Source organism: Pseudophryne corroboree, chromosome 12 (assembly GCF_028390025.1).
Source record: "Pseudophryne corroboree isolate aPseCor3 chromosome 12, aPseCor3.hap2, whole genome shotgun sequence".
Classification (NCBI taxonomy): domain Eukaryota; kingdom Metazoa; phylum Chordata; class Amphibia; order Anura; family Myobatrachidae; genus Pseudophryne; species Pseudophryne corroboree.
Window position 1 is genome coordinate 142832164 of NC_086455.1, and position 19502 is coordinate 142851665.

Here is a 19502-nt window from a genome sequence, read left to right on the forward strand (position 1 = left end):
CAACATTGGTGAAGGCATCTCTACTATTTGTGAGGCCAAAGTTAGTTCATGGAACTTACGTAACAAAATTATAATAATTTGTAAAATAATGAGTAGTCCAGTATCGGCTACCAGCAGTTTGGACCAGTACATGCAATCTCCATTGCCAACACCCTTATCGCTGACCTCCTCATTAGTAATCGGAGGTACTGTAGGCTTTCCAAAATATAGTTTTGTTGGGCCCAAACGAACCAAGCAATTCAACCACAAAAGTGGCAGTCCTTGTCGCTGAAGTGCTTGGTTTGTTAAACTGCATTTCCTATTTAATATACAGCATGAGGGTGAGTGGGAGGGCCAAAGGACAATTCCAGCTGCAACACTTTTCATAATGGACTGTATTTTTTTTTTTCGGGAGGGGGGCATTGGGGACGGTTTTTGCATAGACAATTATTTTTATTGATTATTGCTCTAATACTGTACATACATTTGCAAAATATTTTTAACCAGCAAAGAATACAATGTCAATACAATAGTCAAGGATTCTTGACAATGGTTGGAAAGTAATGTTAATAGTCAAGGATTCCAAACATAAGATGCTGACCTGCTGGCCATACTACTCCCCACCTCCTCCCTCATAAATTTTCTTAGTCAGTCAATCAAACAATTAAATTATATTAACTAATGAATCCTTCCTTCCTTTGCCTGCCTTCCACTCCATAAATACTGCATCTCCATTTCCCTGTACTGCCCTGTGGCCTTTTCTTTTGAAAACATTAATTCTGTGGGGTTGTGTAGTTTATTAAACTGCTATCCTGGACTTCCGGTTCCGGCTACCCGATGCGTGACAGCTGAGGCAGTGAGCTCCGCTGCTGAATGCGCCCTGTCAGCTATTTCACGGCTCCAACAGCCTCCCACACAGCGCTGCCACCGCCAGCTACTTACCCTGTCCTGTCCGCTGTATGGACAGATACCTCCTCCCGATGCCCAGCAACAAAAAACGCTCGCAGAAGGAAAAGGAGCGGCGCTGGACCGAAACAAAGATGGCGCTGGACGCCAGTTCCAGCGCTTCAGCCGCTTCTCAGCTGCTCCCACTGCAAGACACCCTGACTTCTGGATCGGAGGTAGGCATTGATCCTAAGGGGGATAACCTTACTGACTCCCCAACAGCCACAGAACTACCCCTGCCACCTCCCGACACCCCAGTCACTTACAGGGAAATGATTGGAGCTATACACCTGGCAATGGGCCCACTCCTTAAAGCACAAACGACAGATATAAATAAACAACTCTCCCTGCTTACGCAACGTGTTTTACATACCGAGCATCGGCTGGGGGAGGCTTTTGCCGATGTCGCTGGTCTGAAACAAACAGTCACTCACCATGACAAAGAAATATACCAACTACACAATAAGATACAAGATCTTGAAAATCGCTCCAGGAGACATAATCTCAGGATTATTGGGCTCCCTGAGTCATTGAAGGGCCAGGAATTGTTCGACTTTAATAAATTCACCTTACCCGACTTGCTGCATATACAAGACCCATGTGATGATATTATTATCGAACGTGCACACAGGATAGGCCCAGTCAGGTCACAAGAAGGAGCACGTCCTCGTGCAGTAATATTTAAAACCCTCAATTACTTACATAAAGAACTGATATGGTACGCCTCCCGCAGGCAGAGAAATATATCCTGAGAGGGTCACAAGATACTGATTTTCCAAGACTATTCCGCAGAACTGACCAAAATGAGAAAAGATTTTGCCCCGATATGTTCTCGTCTAATACAGGAGAATCGTAAATTTGCCCTGCTGTATCCTGCCAGGCTACGTCTCTATAATGGTTCTAGCTTTAAAGATTTCTTAACAGTATCGGATGCAGAAGCCTTCCTATCTGGGGAATCTGATATCCAGAGCTCCCAACGTGGAATGTCTGACTGTGATTAATGAGAACTCTTGTATTATATGCCTACCTACTACAATATTGCCACGTGTGGTACACGTTACTAAGGATTGTATCTTTTGTACATTGCTCGCTCGGTATCTATGGGCTTTCTACGGTACCCAGGATATACACCTATGGTGTTCTCGGGACTAATGATCACATATCTGTGAGGCCTTACTACTCTATACTATTCTTAGAGTGAAATGTCATACCACTAGGTGTTACGCAATGCTGTGGAAATTGTGTTGTTTTAAGGGCTAGGCGCGTTTGCTTAGGAGCAAGATATGCTCATAGTTTTAATTTCTATGTTTTGCAATACTCTCCACTTTGCCGGAAGTTATTATTTGTTTGTGTTGCTTTCTATTGTTTTTGTTTTTCAAATGTATGTCTATTCCTGGATTCGTCTATCCGCCCCCCAGAAGGGCATAATGGGCTGTCGTCTCATGTCTCTCTCTCTATCTCATGCCATATTATCTGTAGTCATTGTACTAAGTGCCTTGGGAAAGGTCCCGGAACCGGGACGGCAATTCCCCGCTTGAAAGCTATCATAAGGTACTGCTTCCAGCTCTATTCTACCAATGTCTATTAAAATAGGAAGCTGGAACGTGGGTGGTATTAACTCCCCCGCGAAACGAAAACGTATATTGATGTACTTGAATAGGCTTCACATTGATTTGTTGTTTCTCCAGGAAACACACCTGATCCCCACTGAGGTCCTGAAACTCAATATGCTTAAATGGACTGTCTTGGCTGCATCTCCATATAACTCCAAATCAAGGGGCGTTGCTATATTAGCCGCAAAACACCTCAGGATAGAAATATCCTGTCTCACGTCAGACCCTTTAGGCCGCTATGTGTTATGCCAGATACAGTGTGACCAACAAAAATGTATTTGTCTTAATGTATATGCTCCCTCTGTGTATTCTAACTCCTTTTTTCAAACCATTGTATCCCTGCTTACCCCTTTTTTAGACATGCCTATTCTCCTTTGTGGAGATTTTAACATTATCTCTCTCCCTCAGCTAGACAAACAATTCCCCAAATTAGCTAAACATAGACTCCCTAAATTTGGAGTGCCTGCTTTGGCACGGCAACTACTATTGTTAGATATATGGAGGGTTAAACATTATCCAGAGAGGGAGTTCTCCTGTTTGTCGGCCGCTAAGGGGACGCTATCACGGATTGACTACATGTTACTATCCAGTACTCTATTACCCAGGGTTGAGAGAGTTGAAATGGAATCAATATCCCTATCTGATCACGCTGTTATCTGGACAGACCTATTTTTAGGTAGGGAACAAACTGATTTTATTAATTGGAGATGTCCAGCATCCCTGTCTATGTCCGTTCCCTTGCAGCAAGCAGTATCCACAGCATGGGATCATTATGAAAAAGAAAATTTACCCACACTTCATTCTAATCCCGCATTGTTTTGGCAAGCGGCTAAAGGCACTTTGAGAGGGGTAATCATTTCACATTCAGTTTCAGGTAAAAGAACACTCAATAAAGATTACCTTACAGCACAGCAGACCCTTACCATGGCATTTCAAGCATATAAAACTAATCCCTCGATAGCCACGAAAAAAGCTTATAAGGCAGCCACACAGACGTTTGATAACCTATTTACGCGTTTAGAATCCTCATACACATTTAAAGGAAGATGTAAATTCCACAGGTATGGGAATAAGTCTAGCAAATTGATGTCAAATTTATTACTGGGCCAGCGGACTCCACCCACCATACACCCTCTTAGACAACAAGACGGCACTTTGACCTCATCTAACGCACAAATAGCAGTGGTCTTACAACATTTTTATGAAAACCTGTATTCCTTCCCCTCTACTGCCCCCCATTTGGGGTTGACATTCTGGGAGGACTTACCTCTCCCAAAATTACCGAATTCCTGTCACACACAGCTGACGGCGGATATCACAGTTGCGGAGGTGATGGCGACGTTATCAACATTGAAACGTGGAAAGCGCCTGGCCCGGATGGTTATACCTCCGAGTTCTATAAATTACTATCCCCCAAACTAGCTCCAATTCTTGTACTAGTTTATAATAGTATACTGACATCGGGAATCCTTCCAAGTTATTTTAATGAAGCTACTCTGCGGGTACTTCCGAAACCGGGTAGGGACCTTTCTGATCCCGGTTCATACCGCCCGATGTCACTTTTGAATTTGGATTACAAGATTCTGACTAAAATATTGGCGGAACGTTTAAAGATGGTTTTGCCTTTGGAGGTTCACCGGGATCAGACGGGCTTCATCATGGGAAGGAACTTGGTGAATAACATCAGACGGGTACTGGCCGCGGTGCAGGACTCCCAGTGCGCCATGTCCAAAGTGCCACAAGCAATTTTATCCTTAGATGCTGAAAAAGCCTTTGACATGGTGCACTGGGACCACTTGTTTGTCTCTTTGTCCAGATTTGCCTTTCCCGATGGATTTATAAAATGTCTTAAAACTTTGTACACTCTCCCTACTTCTAGAATTATATGCAATGGGCTGATGTCAGTAAGTTTTAAAATAGAACGAGGGACCAGACAGGGATGCCCACTATCACCCTTACTGTTCGCCCTCGCTCTTGAACCCTTGGCCGTGGCCCTTAGGCACTCCCCCCTATACCAAGGCATTATGCTGGGAAGCTCAGACCTCCGCTTATCATTGTTCGCGGACGATATGCTGCTTTTTTTATCTTATCCTACCCATTCTATCCCGACAGCACTTAATATTATCAATCAATTCGGGGAATTTTCAGGCTACAAAATTAATGTCAATAAATCAGAACTCCTTGTATTGAACAGGCCTAGACCTATCCTCCCAGCGACTGACAATCTGAGTACTATTAAGGTAATGGACTCCAAACTTAAATATCTAGGAATATGCATCCCTGATAGATTGGAATCTTTATACAAACTAAATTACCCTCCAGTGATAGCATATATGGAACAATCTTTGCCACGGTGGCATAACCTACCTTTATCATTGCTGGGCAGAATTGAAGTCATTAAGACGGTGATATTCCCCAAATTGACATATATAATGCAAATGTTACCTATCAAATTGACAGGGAAGGATACGAGACGTATAATGTCCGCATGTAGTAAATTTTTATGGAAGTCCAAGAAACCCCGGATCTCTACGGTAAAATTGCTAATGCCCAAAAAGAATGGAGGATTGGGACTTCCTGATCTTCTTAAATATATTTTATTGACAGGTGAGTAACAATAACATACATAATAAGAAAAATACGTTATACATAAGAATATCTAAGGATATATCGTCTCGTTATAGTAATAATAAGTGGTATTTTACCATTATCGTAGTAGCACCCCTTGCATACCCCTAGTGAAGTAAAACTTTGTACTCAAGGAGCTGAACCTGTACAAGTTGATGGTGGGGAGTAACCACGATCGGGCCTGTTGAACATTAAGAAGCGGTGTACTCAGAAGGGGGGTGTGGAGTCGAGTGATTCTAAAAGATACCATTTGGTATCCTTAAAACATTTCCTTAGTGCTTCTTTGGTAATTGGGGAGAGGGTCAGAACATAGGGTAACCAAATATTAAAGTACTGTGCTGTTAGTCTCTCCTTCTGCAAAGTGGTGTTTGTCCAGTCAAGGTGGAAGAGGTGTGAGATCCTAGGGTGTACCAGTGTAATGGGTATTGGGTCAGTGGAGATCCATTGTGAAAGGATTGTCTTCTTTGTGGCCGCTGATAATTTAATCAATAGGATACGTTGTCCCTTAGTTAGTCTGGTAGGCATTGATTTCGGATATATGCCCCAAAATGCCCATGCCTTAGAAATGTCAAATTGTATTTGCAGATCTATTGTAATGTATGATTGGAGTGCTTGCCATAGTGTCTGCACCTTGGGGCAAGACCACAGGCAGTGAACCAGGTCTGCGTCCGGAGCGGGACTTCCTGATCTTACCAATTATTCACGTATACTTTTGTTGAGGTATGCCCTTGACTGGTTGACGGAACAGAATATCTATACTGATGTGTCATTGGACAGTGCTGTCCTAACTCCATTTTCCCAGGGGGCCCTCCTACACACCCCTAAATCCCATATTCCCACACACATATACAATAGATTGATTTTCAGAGATACTTATGAAGCCTGGTGGTTTGTAAGCGAGAAGTTACATCATAACCCCCGCAATTCTCCTTGGTTACCTATATGGGGAAACCCGATGTTTATTCCAGGCTTGGAAAACCCAGTTTTTCAGCGCCTTCGGCTGAAAGGCCTTAAAGCGATTGCCCAAGTATTTGACCCAGGAGGCAACTTATTGTCCTTCCAGGATCTTCAGACTTTATACGGTCTTCCTGACTCCTATCAGTTCTCCATCTTACAACTATTTCATTACATACACTCACTACCCCCTATGACCTCCTCTTCTCTATTAGTTGACCCTTTGTTCCCTATCTTCTCTAAGTTTCTCAAGAAACGATATAAACCTAGAGATATCTATTTAAAACTTATGGAACCCTTTCACACTCAAATATGGCAAAAGATGACTAACACTTGGAGTAAGGATATACCTTTATTGCAGGCTAGCCAAACATTATTCAAATATTATGCGCAAACACTTTGTGTTGTTCAGTCTTCAACCCTTCAGGAAGTACACGTAAAGACACTGTATAGGGCATATGTATCCCAGAGCCAGAGAAGTCATTTTGTTCAGGAAGAATCAGGAAGATGCCCGAAATGTGAGTACTTTTCGGCCACCTTTTATCATAATATCTGGTCCTGTGGATACATAAAAAGGTTTTGGTATAAAATTGTTGGTTATATTAATACATATTTCTCACTCAAAGCTACACTAGATCCTATAGCATTACTGTTTGCCAACTTTGAGGTATGGAATGTCCCCATGTCACAGAGAAAGATAATCCCTTTCCTGATGACCTTGGTCACGGTTGCTAAAAAGGTGATTCTCAATGCCTGGATATCACGACACACACCGAGCCTAATGGAGGTAGAAAACCTATTGTCTAAATATATGTCTTATGACAAATATCTTGTTGCCACGGGTCCTATTACTGATACCGCACAGTTTTTTAAGAAATGGGAACCATTTATCTGTACTACATACCTCAATTTTTAGTACCCCCCCCCCCCCCACAAAACACTTTAACACTGGGTCAGTATGTTGACGAAATGAGAGTTTGGGCAGCCCTTCTCTTCAATGTTGCTTATTGATGTTTGAATCGAATGTATCCCTAGCTGTGGCGAGAACTTGTAGTACCAGACATACTGAAACAATTATGTCTTACCGAGATATGAGACTTGAGATATTCTTAAGTATTGACAGAGACGATTGATTCTCTTTCCCCATGCCCTTTTCCCAGTTTGTTTCCCCTCCCCCCCCCCCCTCCCCCGTTGTTTTCTTCTATTTTCCTACTTCCCAGAGTTTATTGCGATGTTTGAGAGGCTCTGGGTATCACCGTGGAGAATGAGTAAGGTATATGTTTCAAATGATACGCAATATACTGACTTGGACACGGTTATCCCATACTAATACATTGCAGGTTCTTACTACTAAATTGATAGTCACTGTAGACAGACCAACACTTTCTGTACCAATATGTGTATTAGAAACTGCATACAGGACCTGTTGATATTTCTTACTTGTATGCTTGTATCACTGGCCTTTGCTTCCCTTTGAGGGAAATTCGGCTCATTGACTCTTATGAACAGTATATTTTTTCTCATTGTACATTCTCTATGTAATGTGTTAATTGTTTTAAAATGACAAAATTCAATAAATATATTTTGGGGGAAAAAAACTGCTATCCTGTCACCATTACCATGCCACAATGTTTCCTAGATGTGCTATATTCTTAAAGTAACTGCTGTGTGTTTATGCCGCTGCTCCATCACTTTGTTTACTCAGCCAGCCTTTGGCCTAAATTGGTGAACAATATTGTGAGATGTGTAGTGGTCAAAAATGGCTGGATACTGTACTGTCGGAAAAAAACAAGCCAAAATTACATGATTTTTTACATTTTTTTAAGAACAAAATACTGTACAGATCCATATTTGTGACATATACCTCTTATACAGTGCCTCTTATTTTACAACTTTTCTTTTTACTTTTCTTTTATTTAGTCATTATGTAACAATAGACATCATTAAATCATTGCCTACCTCCAGATTCATGCAACTATTTACTATGGCCAGGTACTATCACTGTTTATTAAATTGAACAGATACTGTAATCTTATTTTGCACAGTTTGCTTAGAGATCACTGGGGCAGCTTAGTGAAACTATGCTTTCCAGCGATAGTGGCTGGTAGCATTAAGAGTGCAGTTATCGCCTCACTAACCAGTCCTGGTAGTTTCTACACATGTGGAAATCTGCTTTACTGATTAACACATGAGCACTGGACTAGAGACACAAACTCGGGCTTCCAGTTCCACTTAAATAAATCAATAAAAAAACGAAAATGATCAAAAATAAATACACTGTATAAGAGAAAACAGAAGAATACATTTTATTGTTTGAACATGTTTTATAATATAACAAACGACCTGACTTTCGGGACCACTGTTAAGTCCCATGTAATTGGAAATGTGTTCCCCCAAGCCTGCCTGCCTGCCTTCCTTCCTTCCTTCCTTCCTGTAAATGTAATCACCTGTGAACTGCAGGCATTTGATGGGTTCCCAGTGAGTCTGCCCGATGTTTTAAAGTAGCAATCTTTTAGTTTTAAATAAATGCTACTTTAAAACATTGGGCAGACTCACCGGGAACCCACAAATGCCCGCATTGCACAGACTATTACATTTACCCCCAGTATTGAATGGCTTATATAAGGAGCACATTTCGCATTTAGGAATGGTCATGGCATCTATTGCACTTGTAAAGTTAGCTAGGAAACATCGGGCCTAATGCACACTTGAATACAAGTCAGTTTTGCATTTGGAATACAGCTCTTGGGTGTATTTGCACTGGGTAGTGAAAAGGGCTGAGCTTATCCACTTGTTGCTAAGGAACAGAGTAGGGAGGCCAATCCCGGGATCGGAAGAATCCCGGGATTTGGGCCCAAAAACATCCGTGATTCAATCCCGGGATCGGAAGCTCCAATCCTGGGGATTTCAGAATAAGGTGGCCCTTTTGATTTGTAATGCCGGGCAGCGTTGAGCATCCTCAGGATACTGAGACGCTGCCCAGCTCCCTCTATTCGGGATTGAAAAAATGGACCGGGATTGGCCTTCCTAGAACTGAGTGGTAGTGGGGCGTTTCCGTACCAGCTAAATTTAGTGAGGGTGTACCTATGGGATTGTAGACTATGCTGAGTTGTGTGTACACATAAATACACTAGTTTTCATATGGATCTAGGTGGCTAGTGCAAGTGTGCACTGATAACCATGGCAGCTATGAAACCAGGAGCATGGATAAGGGCCATCTGACCTCAACATACAGGCAAATATATGCATTTAGATCCATCCACACAATGCAAGTGCAATTACTACAATACTACAGTACAGTTGCTGCACTATGTGATATTGTTCTTTGTGTCCTGATGACGGTGTGTGTTGGCAATGAAACGTCGTCTATATGTAGGTTTAATTATTGGAATACAACGTTGCAACTTCTTTAAAAGACCCTGAGTATACAAGTCTGTAGCATTTCTTGTCAAAGTATTGCAATATTTTGGAACTAACATTCCCTGAATTTTAAATGGAATACAGTTTGGAGTGTAATTAGGTGAAGATTATGTACAATATGACCTTTTTATTTAAATGGTGTGGTCACATACCTCAGACACCTCCAGATAGTTGATTGGCGAGAATGAAAGTCTATTGTTTATAGGTATATAATATATTGCTTTTACTATTATTGGCGTTTTAAATATTACGGTCAAACATGCCCAGAAGCATTGGCTTGCATACGCCAACACTTTGTCAATTACCCCCTAGTGAGCTATACATAGTCTTCCTTACTTATATTGCTATTTTTCTGCAACTATTCATAAAGGAAAAACATACGATTTTCATTCTGACTCATTTACATGTGATCCTGGTTTCTGTAGAACACCTGCTTGCTGGTACATTGCTTTAATGAAATGGACAGGAGTCTCTCCCAGCAATAATTAGCACAGTGTGCAGAAATGCCCTGACAAAATCTGATATGCTAATGAGGTCTGTGCCTCAATAAAACAAACTGATCGCCCACCATCCATACAAAGAAGAGAAAATATCCAGCCAAATTCAGCATGCAGAAATAATTCTTTTATCTCCCAGCAAGTCTCGCTCATTAATGGGAATGTTTTTGTTTAGTGTGTTGCTCGTTTGAATTTCAAATATATTCTTTACCATGAAGAAGATAAGAGGTGACAAATGAAGGCACTGTTTCTGATTGGGTGCAGGTAGGGAATTCATAAATGAGAGTTTGACACCCAGTTAGGAGCTGCAAAGCTGGCAACGTGTGATAAGGATGTGGCACCTAAAGTGCTGTAATCTGGGGTGCAATTCAGCTGCCTCTAAAGAGTGCTGTAGACTGCTTTAATCAATATTTAAGCATTTCATAATCATTGCAAAAGCAAGTTCATTAGAGGCGCATCATCATTACACAATTAAGTCATTAACTTCTTTTTACCACAATCTATATGTTATTCATAGAATGAGACATTAACCCCTTTACTACTTGGTTGTTTTTCACCCCTATGCAGAGCCTATTTTGCCACGTTTTACACTGGTCCCTTTCCAACATAAATATCAGCATTCTTTTAATGCAGTATTCAAATACATGATATCCAGTTTTGTTTTACAGAAAATATCAGTAGTTTTGTTCCTTCTAACATGCCAAACAAAATCTACTCAAAAAACAACCCAAAAGTGTGTATCTTGAAATTGTGAGATAACGAATTGAAGCAAATTTTTATTTTACCATATATATATATATATATATATATATATATATATATATATATATACACATTACAGTTGTGCTCATAAGTTTACATACCCTAGCAGATTTTGTGATTTTCTAGCCATTTGTCAGAGAATATGAATGATAACTCACAAACTTTTCTTTCACTCCTGGTTAGTGGTCGGGTGAAGCCATTTATTGTCAAACAACTGTATTTACTCTTTTTAAATCATAATGACAACATAAACTACCCAAATGACCCTGATCAAAAGTTTACATACCCTGGAGATTTTGGCCTGATAACATGCACACAAGTTGACACAAACTGGTTTGAATGGCTACTAAAGGTAACCATCCTCACCTGTGATCTGTTTGCTTGTAATCAGTCTGTGTGTATAAAAGGTCAGTGAGTTTCTGGACTCCTGAAAGACCCTTGCATCTTTCATCCAGTGCTGATCAGAGAGACATGAGACCAAACAATGTAAAAGAGATGAAGACCGCTATTGAAGCACCCTGGTCTTCCATAACACCTCAGCAGTGCCACAGGCTGATAGAATCCACGCCACGCTGCATTGAAGCAGTAATTCATGAAAAGGGGCCCAAACCAAGTACTGAGTACATATGCATGATTATACTTTTCAGAGGGCCGACATTTCTGTATTTAAAATCCTTTTTTTTTTTATTGATTTTAGGTAATATTCTAATTTTCTGGATTTTGGATTTGGGGTTTTCTTAAGCTGTAAGCCGCAATCATCAAAATTATAACAAATAAAGGCTTGAAATATCTCACTTTGCATGTAATAAGTCTTTATAATATATTAGTTTCACCTATTAAGTTCAATTACGGAAATAAATGAACTTTTGCACGATTTTCTAATTTTCACCTGTGTTACGTGACCAGTCAACCCAGATATTATATTTTTAAAAGCTTAGTACTGTATGTGAGTATACACTTTTGTCCGACTCCATTACCTGGGCAGTCTCTCATAGATGTATGGTGTTTGTTCTTAGCAATCCTTCCTCAGCCCCAGGCTTTGGCTTTTAGTAAAGTGGGATCCAGTACAGAGACCCACTGCTGGAACATTGATTATCAGTATTATATACCTTCATAGCCCTCCTCTGTGGGGTCATCTATTAGTACTTGGCTTTACTTTTCCCTCCAGCCCTGGATAGGCTGACTCCATTAGATGATATCTCCTATAGTGTGGTAGGCATTTTGGTGAAGGGAAACTCCCCACCTGACACCTAGATACCACCAAGGGGAGGCAGAAAGTAAACTGAAGGCTTCAATTCTTTGCATTTTCAGAATACCGTTGTTTGCTAACATTTTTGCAAATAAAAAAAAGTGTATTCAGTACTCTCCACCTTTTGTCTTTTACATTTTTCTTTGGAAGTATGGATATATGGAATTGCTGATATAAGAGCTGAAATGTCTGTTTTCAAAATGGCAAGCACCTATAAAAGCTTTCTGTAAAACAGTAGTGTTTAGACAATTGTTTAGTGCAATCTCTTGCAGAGCACTTAACATCATACCAAATGAAACTTGGGTGGAGATGTATCAAATAGTGGAGAGAGATAAAGTACCAACCAATCAACTTCTGTCATGTTACAGTCTGTGTTAGAGAAATGTCAGTTAGGAACTAACTGGTTGGTAGTTTATCTCTGTCCATTTTTTCTCTCTACAAGGTTTGATACATTTCCCCGATACTAGTGGTTACTTAACCAAGGTCTCAGTAGTGTTTGTTCTGTTTCCACTGTGCTTTGTTCCTTACGTACTTAGATGTTCCGTGTGATACTGATACTTCAGATAACGTTGTACTCTAGGTCACTACTCAAAATGTCACAGGAATTGAATATCAACTGTGTTATAATTATCACACTTAAGCTTTGTGTGTAGTGTGATAAAATACTGTAACTCAACCCCCCAGAGTTGAAGGAGCTCACTTTTCCATATGGATATCATTTGTTCACTCGAGGTTCTTTCGTAACCTTCATTGCATGAATAGAATTGACACAATAGTACTTTAACCATCGTCCTTCATCGACCTTCTCGTGCAGTGTTCAGTATGTTTCAGGCAAAGATGTCAGTCAGACCCATTTCATCTTGGGTGTATCTGCCAGCTGCTGAGCTTGGCACAGGCTTTCTAATTAAATGAACTGGGGGTCAGCTAATTAACTGATACAAATGACTTATTTTATATAAGCTAAATAATTGATTTCAGGTCAATTCTGTCATAAATGCTACTGTAGGTTCATCTCCTCAGAAAATGGGTCAGTCTGATGGTTCTGTTGATCTTATAATGATGGATACTTTTGTGATTCCACGCTGAAACCTGGGGTGTGACTGTAAATAACACTCACAGGCAGCTGTTATAGTAAGCATTTTACAGGGGGGAGATGTATCAAACCTTGGAGAGAGAGAACGTGAAAAGAGATAAAGTAGCAACTAATCAGCTCTTAACTGTCATTTTCAAACAGCCTGTAAAATGGCAGTTAGAAGTTGATTGGTACTTTATATCTCTCCACTTTATCTATTCCCAAGGTTTGATACATCTCCCCCAATATGTGCTGGCAATGGGTAGTACATTTCAAGCACAATAGCTGTGCTGTAAGCCTGCCCTTTGTCTTATTTAAATACTTTTTAAGAAAGTTTTTTCCAGGTAACAAAATGGGGGCTATGGTATCAAATTGAAAGATAGAGGAAGGATGTAGTTGGAGGTTCAAAACATATGAGGTGGCTGTCAAATGTCATTTTTTTGGGGGGGGAAGGGGAGAGTGTCACCACTAGCCCTTAACCCCAGCTTTCCTTTCTGTTCAGTTTTTTAATCCCATTTACATTGCGAGATGGGTTTATTTATTTTTTATTTATTTATTAACAGTTTCTTATATAGCGCAGCATATTCCGTTGCGCTTTACAATTAGAACAACAGTAATAGAACAAAACTGGGCAAAAACAGACAGACATAGAGGTAGGAAGGCTTAAAGTAGAGATGAGCGGATTCGGTTCTCACAGAACCGAACCCCCCCCAAACATACCATTCCGAGCCAGAATCCGAGTCCGGCTCGGGACTTTCCGCCAGAGTCTGAAACCAGAACGATGCAAAACGTCATCATCCACTTGTCGGATTCTTGCTGGTTTTGGATTCCATGTAAACAGCCGCGCTTCTGCATTTTTCACTCTGAGTGATGGAGGAAGACCCCTGCCTCTCTCTGTGGGTAGTGGATTCGGGTGGAGTCAGTGTGTGCTCTGTCGGGGTGCTGACCTGTCACTGTGGTGTACCTGTGCTGTTAGGGGGGCTGTCCTGGCAGTCACTGGTGTTTCATGTGCTGTTAGGGGTGCTGCAGCTGTCTGCTGTACATGAGTGTTGTTGCTGTCCTGGTTGTCACTGTGTTGTACACGGGACAGGGGCACTGTCCTCCTGTATGCAGTGAAAATACAGGGTTGCTGGCCCTGTCTTGTATGCGGTAAAAATTCAGTGGTGCTGTTGTTAAAATAAATGTACACTGACCTTGCCTTGGATGCTGTAATAATTCAGAGTGCAGTAAAATAAATGTACACTGGCCCTGTCTTGTATGCTGTAATAATTCTAGGGTGCAGTAAAATAAATGTACACTGGCCCTGTCTTGTATGCTGCAAAAAATCTTGGGCTCAGTAAAATAAATGTATACTGGCCCTGTCTTGTATGCTGTAATAATTCTAGGGTGCAGTGAAATAAATGTACACTGGCCCTGTCTTGTATGCTGTAATAATTCTAGGGTGCAGTGAAATAAATGTACACTGGCCCTGTCTTGTATGCTGTAATAATTCTAGGGTGCAGTGAAATAAATGTACACTGTCCCTGTCTTGTATGCAGTTATAATTCAAGGGTGCAGTGAAATAAATGTACACTGGCCCTGTCTTGTATGCAGTTATAATTCAAGGGTGCAGTAAAATAAATGTACACTGGCCCTGTCTTGTATGCTGTAATAATTCTAGGGTGCAGTGAAATAAATGTACACTGTCCCTGTCTTGTATGCAGTTATAATTCAAGGGTGCAGTGAAATAAATGTACACTGGCCCTGTCTTGTATGCAGTTATAATTCAAGGGTGCAGTAAAATAAATGTACACTGGCCCTGTCTTGTATGCTGTAATAATTCTAGGGTGCAGTAAAATAATTGTACACTGGTCCTGTCTTGTATGCTGTAATAATTCTAGGGTGCAGTGAAATAAATGTACACTGGTCCTGTATGCTGTAAAAATACAGGGGTGCTGTTGTTAAAATAAAAGCACACTGGTTCTGTATGCTGTAAAAATACAGGGGTGCTGTTGTTAAAATAAAAGTATACTGGTCCTGTATGCTATAAAAATACAGAGGTGCAGTGAAAATAAATGTACACTGGCCTTGTCTTGTATGCTGTAATAATTCTAGGGTGCAGTAAAATAAATGTACACTGGTCCTGTCTTGAATGCTGTAATAATTCTAGGGTGCAGTGAAATAAATGTACACTGTCCCTGTCTTGTGTGCAGTTATAATTCAAGGGTGCAGTGAAATAAATGTACACTGGCCCTGTCTTGTATGCAGTTATAATTCAAGGGTGCAGTAAAATAAATGTACACTGGCCCTATCTTGTATGCTGTAATAATTCTAGGGTGCAGTAAAATAAATGTACACTGGCCTTGTCTTGTATGCTGTAATAATTCTAGGGTGCAGTAAAATAATTGTACACTGGTCCTGTCTTGTATGCTGTAATAATTCTAGGGTGCAGTGAAATAAATGTACACTGGTCCTGTATGCTGTAAAAATACAGGGGTGCTGTTGTTAAAATAAAAGCACACTGGTTCTGTATGCTGTAAAAATACAGGGGTGCTGTTGTTAAAATAAAAGTATACTGGTCCTGTATGCTATAAAAATACAGAGGTGCAGTGAAAATAAATGTACACTGGCCTTGTCAGGTATGCTGTAAAATTACAGGGGTGTTGTGAAAATATAGGGGTGCTGGCACTATCCATGGTTGCGATGTCTAGGCCTGACCTTCACAACACTGTATGGAAAGAGGAGGCTCCTACCACCATTTGCACACCCTCTGCAAGTGCTGGGAGGAGCAACGCCAGTCCAGTTGCTGATATTGAAATTGAGGAAGTCACTGTAGAAGTACACCAGGATGAGGAGGATATGGGTGCAGCTGGCGCTGCGGAGGAAGTGGACGATGAGGATTCTGATGGTGATGTGGTTTGTTTGAATAAGGCACCAGTGGAGACAGTTGTTGGTCATGGGATGAAAAAGCCCATTGTCATGCATGGGCAAAACACCAAAAAAGCCAGCTCTTTGGTGTGGAATTATTTCTCCACAAATACGGACAATAGGTGTCAAGCCATCTGTTGCCTTTGTCAATCCATAATAAGTAGGGGTAAGGATGTTAACCATCTAGGAACATCCACCTTTATAAGTCACCTGCAGCGCATTCATCATAAGTCATTGTCAAGTTCAGAGACTTTAGGTAATAGCGTAAGCAGTCCACTGACACCTAAATGATGTGGTTTTATTTGAATATTATTTCTCTGTGAGAATGAGGATGTAAACATTGAAGGGAGGGAATCTGAGGATGAGAACGACATCTTGCCACTGTAGAGCCAGTTTGTGCAAGGAGAGATTAATTGCTTTTTTTTTTGGTGGGGGCCCAAACAAACCAATCATTTCAGCCACAGTCGTGTGGCAGACCCTGTCGCTGAAATTATTGGTTTGTTAAAGTGTTCATGTCCTGTTTATACAACATAAGGGTGGGTGGGAGGGCCCAAGGACAATTCCATCTTGCATGTCTTTTCTTTGCCACATCATTCCAGCGGTGCTGTCCTATATGGGGTGCTGTCCCTCTGCCCTTTCAGTCCAGGGATGCTTCTCCACTGCCATTTAAGTCCAGGGGCGCTGTTGCCTGTCTGCTGTACTGTGTAATTCTCCTGTTGTGCTGCCTATGCTGTATAAGTCCAGGGGTGCTGCCGTATAATTCCAGGGATGCTGCTATACTTGATCCTAGGTTTAAATGAAAGCCTAGAGCAGATATGAAACAAGATTCAACATCACAAACAGATTTGGGGAAACACAGCCACAAAGGTGGAAATGGAAATTGCTATTTTGACAAAGTGTTTTTAAATAAAGTGGGGAGATACCACATTTGTGGCCAAAGTCAGTGTGACTCAGAAGAGACTGAATCATAATCCAGCGCAACTGCCGGAGAGGTAAAAGTGATATTTTCTGCTGGAGCATTAGAGAGAGGTTATTCTCAATTATTTCATGTTAGGGACTCACTCAAATGAATGGCTCCAATTAGTCAACTTTAATTTTGATTTATTTTTGATGTTCCACATTTTGGGATTATTTATTTAGAAGATGCACATTTGTTGTACAGAGATCTTCTTTTCCCAAGGGCTGTGTAGGGTTAACGCAAGACCTCACGGTGTTAGAAGAACAGAGTTTCAGTGATCTTGCATTGCATCAGCTTTCCATTGCACTGCAGCACTAGATGGGCCAGGAGCTCCTGTGTGGCACAAACAGTTAATTATAAAAGGCCCAGTGGTGGCTTACAGCCAGGAAGATGTCTGGCTTGCCAGGCTGAGGCATGCTGTGGGCACAGAGGTTAGCATTGCTTCCTCCCATAGTCTTACTTACAGTATGAAATGAGTTTCGACTGTAAAGTGGTAAGCTTCAGTAGGGCAGGGGATCAATAACAAAAATATTCACTGCACAGTCAAGCTTAGTACTTTACCAAACCCACCCGAACTCAACTTGCCCCATCCGGGGCTGCTGTGGGGGCTCAGGAGGGGCTGCTAAAACATCTAAGGGGCAGCTTTATTTATTTTATTTTTATGCTCACAAGCGTGTAACTGGGATACACAGGTATGCTCACATGCCTGTAACTGGGAGCTGTGAAAAATAAAAATAAGGCATCTGCCACAAAATATGTAAATAAAAATGGAAACAAAAAGAAACCCACGAGATTTTCACAAAATAAGTATCCAGACTCTGTGAAGGGGAAATATCCAATCTTGATCCTGTGGTATACAATAGTTTATTTGTATCCCAGCATTAAATCCCAGAATATCTTACTTCCTGAACATGGAGAAGGGGGTACAAATTTGAAGGCTTTGGCCCCGAGTTTTTCAGTTTGTCCAGTAATGTGGCAATTAATTATTATATATTTGCTTGGCTGAAGTCCTTTCTGTTCCACACCAATATAAGAGTGGAGATGAAAGCCTGTGTGTTGTTCCTGATTCTGTGTGCCTCTCTAATTTTTAATCACCTTCTTTACACTGTCCTCTTCCTCTTGCCTCTTCTCATAATGTGAAAAGTCATCAAAGAAGGAGGTGGTATGTTTGTAGCTAGCTATGATTCAGAGAACTTGGTGCGCTTTTTCCAGGGGGACTACCTGTCGCTGAAATGATGGGTTTATTAAACTGTGCATGTCCTGTGGGTGGGTAGGTGAGAGGGCCCAAAACAATTCCATCTTGCACCTCTTTTTTTTCTTTGCATTATGTGCTTTTTGTGGCCTATTTTTTAAAACCGCCATCCTGTCTGCCACTGCAGTGCCACTCCTAGATGGGCCAGGTGTTTGTGCCGCCCACTTGTGTTGCTTAGATTAGTCATCCAGTGACCTTGGTGCAACCTTTTAGCCTAAAAACAATATTGTGAGGTGTTCAGACTAGATTGAAAATTAGTGGAAATAATACCGTAGGATCAAAATTACCCCCGAATTCTGTGATTTGAGCTGTTATGTTTTTTCAAAAATCATCCAGATCGAAAACCAAAACCCGAAAGGGTGGTTTTGGCAAAACCAATCCAGATCCAAAACACGAGCAGGGATCCAGATCCAATACCAAAACACAAAACCCGAAAAGTGTCCGCCGCACATCTCTAGTTTAAAGTTATCCTTCTGTTAACAATGTTGCCATTCCAGTGCATTTGGGTACACAATATTTTTTGCCTTCCCACCTCCATTTCTGTCAGTTATTACGTTCATTAAAGTTTTCATCCAAATCCATCCAGTGGAAGGCCCAGAACAGGCTCCCTGTGTCAATGTTCTGTTTGGCATACACCAACAGGAGGTCTGACCGGGACCTCAACCCTATATTATGTCTTTTTGTACCCAATGTTATCTGTGAAATTTTTTTCCAAATCCATACAGTGGAAGGCCAAGAACAGGCTCTCTGGGTCACAGTTCTGCCCAGCGTATACCAATGTGAGGTCTGACTGGGACCTCATCCCCCTAGTATATCTTTTGGGATCCCAAGTTACCACTCTGTGAAGATTTCATCCAAATCCATTCAGTAGGAGGCCCATCACAGGCTATCATGGCCAAAGTGCTGCCCAGTGTACATGAACGGGAGGTCCGACCAGGACCCTTACCTCTCCTAAAACCTGGCTAGGATCCAACTGGACCACCCAATGTTGGTTTTTAAATTAGTCTTAGCTTCATGGGTTAAGAGCAGCAGTGATATGGAATTAAGAAATATGATCAGAGGTCTCATAATGGTTAAGCCTGGGCTGCAATGTAAAATTGAGCAAGATTACTAATTCCCATTACTGTAGATCACAAACATTGTGCCAAAAGCTACCAAGTTTAGGATAACGCCACCAGATGTAATTGAACGAACCTTCAGACCCTTCATTTTTCCAAGAATATTTTGTGTTTCCTCTACTCCACAGGCTACATTAGTCCAGAGTGT